Genomic DNA, 3398 nt, shown 5'->3' on the forward strand with positions numbered 1-3398 from the left:
GATCCAGCAATTCTACTTCTGAATATACATATCCAGAAGAATTGAAAGCAGGGTCTCAAACCAATAGTTGTACATCCGTGTTCGTAGCAGTGTAATTCACCATAGCCAAAAGATGGAAGCAGCCGAAGTGTCCATTTGACAAATGAATGGATAAACAAAATGTGGTATATACACCCAATGGAATATTACTCAGCATTAAAAAGGAAGGAAACTCTGGCACATGCTACAACATGGATGAACTTTGAGGACATAATGCTAAGTGAAATAACCCAGTCACAAAAAGATAAATACTGTATGATTCCACCTATATAACGTACCTAGAGTAGTCACATTCACAGTAACAGAAAGTAGAATGGTGGTTGCCAGGAGCTGAGAAAAGGCGGAAAGAGGTAGTTGTTGTTTAATGGGCGTATTAATTAGTGTTCTCCAGAGAAACAGAACCAATGTGATGTTTATATAGAGAGAAATCTATTTGAAGGAATTGGCTCATGAAATTATGGAGGCTGGCAAGTCCAAAACCTGCAGGGTAGGCCATCAGACTGGAGACCCAGGTAAAAGCCAATGTTGCAGTTTACATCTGAAGGCTGTCTGCTGATAGCATTCCCTCTTTCTTGGGGGAGGTCAATCTTTTGTTCCATTCAGGCCTTCAGCTGATTGGTTGAGGTCCACCCACATTATGGAGAGCAATCTGCTTAGTCAAAGTCTACCAATTTAAATGTAAATTTCATCCAAAAACACCCTCAAAGAAACATCCAGAATAATGTTTGACCAAATAGCCGGGCACTGTGCCTGGTCAAGTTGACATATAAAATTAACCATCACAATGTGCCTGGTCAAACTGACACATAAAGTTAACCGTCACGGGCTTCCCGGGTGGCGCAGTGGTTGAGAGTCCGCCTGCCAATGCAGGGGACATGGGTTTGTGCCCCGGTCTGGGAAGATCCCACATGCCGTGGAGCGGCTGGGCCCGTGAGCCATGGCCGCTGAGCCTGCGCGTCTGGAGCCTGTGCTCCGCAACGGGAGAGGCCACAACAGTGAGAGGCCTGCGTACCGCAAAAAAAAAAAAAAAAAAAAAAATTAACCATCACAATGTGTATAGAGTTCCAGTTTTGTAGGATGAAAGGTTCTGGAGATTGATTGAGTGTCAATGTGAATATACTTAACACTACTGAACTTTACACTTTAAGATGGTTAAGATGGTAAGTTTTAAGTTAAGTGTATTTTACCACAATTGGGGAAAAAAAAGCCTGTTAGATCTTCCCCTCGGGCCAGCAGCACCAATGGGATGGGCAAGTGTCAAGATCATATTGCCAGGAAGCTCTGCAGCCACCATCAGGACCAGGAGTGGCATGATAAACAGTACAAGAAAGCCCATTTGGGGACAGCCCTGAAGGTCAGCCCCTTTGGAGGCACTTCACATGCAAAGGGAATTTAGCTAGAAAATGTCGGAGTTGAAGCCAAACAGGTAAATTCTGCCATCGGGAAGTGTTTCAGGGGCCAGCTGATCAAGAAGAGCAAGAAGCTCACAGCTTTCTTACCCGATGATGGCTGCTTGAACTTTACTGCAGAAAACGATGAAGTTCTGGTTGCTGGATTTGGTTGCAAAAGGCCATGCTGTTGGTGACATTCCTGGAGTCCACTTTAAATTTGTCAAAGTAGCCAATGTCTCTCTCTTGGCCTTATGCAAAGGCAAGAAGAAAAAACCAAGATGATAAGTTTTGATGATGCAAACATGGTAGTAATAAAATTTCATATACAAAAAAAGTCTATTAGAGAAATTTCCTTTCACTAAATACCAAAAAAACATTTTCATAAGGGACAATAGGGTACAAATTGGACTATATTTTAACATTAGACTCCTGTTAAAAAAAAGTTATTCGTGGGACTTCCCTGGTGGTCCAGTGGTTAAGAATCCACTTTCCAATGCAGGGGACGCAGGTTCGATCCCTGGTCGGGGAGCTAAGGTCCCACATGCCACGGGGCAACTAAGCCCATGCACTCTAGACCCCGTGCGCCACAACTAGAGAGAAGCCCATGTGCCGCAACTAAAACCCAACTCAACCAAATAAATAAATATTTAAAGAAAAGAGTTCTTCGTATAGCAAACTTCTATAAAAAGTTGACCAAGTATTATATCTCGAAAATTATATCTCAAAATTATTATATCACGAAAATTATTATATCTCGAAAAAGCTATTTCTGTGGGAAGTTAAGATTACGTATTCTAGTTATATTGCTTCCTGGGGATATAAGTTTCCTGAGAGATCAAGCATAGAGAGTCAGAGAAATAGAAGCAAATACATTCCTTTGATTGTTAGTCTCAAATAACAAACTTTTCAGCTGAAGTGCTGGTAAAAGCTGAACAGCAGTCAATTCACGGCTGACCATATGATAAATGGCTATAAGTTTAGTATTCTGGTGAATATTGCTACGTACATAGGGAGGTAGAATTTTTTATTGGAGTCTAGTTGATTTACAATGTTGTGTTAGTTTCAGGTGTACAGCAAAGTGAGACAGTTATACATATATGTATCTACTCTTTTTCAGATTCTTCTCCCTTATAGGTTATTACAAAATATTGAATACAGTTCCCTGTGCTATACACTAGGTCCTTGCTGGTTATCTATTTTACACATAGTAGTGTGTATATGTTAATCCCAAACTCCTAATTTATCCCTCTCCCACACCCAGGAGGTAGAATTTGATCCATAGGATCACCAAATCCATGCTTCCAATGCATTTCAAGTAGATTTTCTGACATTTTATGCTCATACTTGGAGATTCTTCACAAGGTAAGTGGGGTATCATTAAATGACTATTCTGACAATCTTACCTTAGTGATTCAGATTATTTGTTCAAGTTTCTAAATACCAGAGAAAGTCTTTCAAGTACAAGTTTCTAAAACTCAAACTTAACTGATGTGACAGGAAGCATCCCTTCTTGGTCCCACTATAACTTAACCATTAGTTTATCCTATTAGCAGTATTATATGGGTAATAATAGCTTTGATCCTAATGCTGAAGGTCAAGGTATGATCATGGTAGTGAAATAATTACCAATTATAACTAAAAAGGCAACATCAATTCTAGTAACTCTAATTTCCATAAGGAAACATCAGTTGGTTTTTGTAAGTTTTTTGGTATTTTAAAAAAATTTTTCATGAACAGTTTCTCTAATGGCTTTTTTCCCACATAAAACTAGAGAGTTAAATAAAGGAGAAAATAATTGCTGAGGCAAAAGGTGAGCTTTCCTTCTCCACAAGAAGGGAACCCCTTGATAAATCTTCCAGTTTCCAGTAAAAGCTCTGACTTTCTGAGAAGCTCATTTAGGCCTAAGTTAGCAAGTCCAATGAGGTGATGACAGAGGTGCCAGCTGAAACGCTGAGCTCAGCCCATTGC

The 3398-nt window shown here is 40.0% G+C and overlaps 1 pseudogene; it reads left to right on the forward strand.

Annotated features, from left to right (window-relative positions):
- Positions 1 to 866: 866 nt before the first annotated feature.
- LOC149749221 (small ribosomal subunit protein uS12 pseudogene) lies at positions 867 to 2734 on the forward strand (annotated as a pseudogene).
- Positions 2735 to 3398: the final 664 nt, after the last annotated feature.

Source organism: Delphinapterus leucas, chromosome 5, assembly GCF_059928025.1.
Source record: "Delphinapterus leucas isolate spDelLeu-1000000601 "Yukka" chromosome 5, BTC_Dleu_Yukka2, whole genome shotgun sequence".
Taxonomy (NCBI): domain Eukaryota; kingdom Metazoa; phylum Chordata; class Mammalia; order Artiodactyla; family Monodontidae; genus Delphinapterus; species Delphinapterus leucas.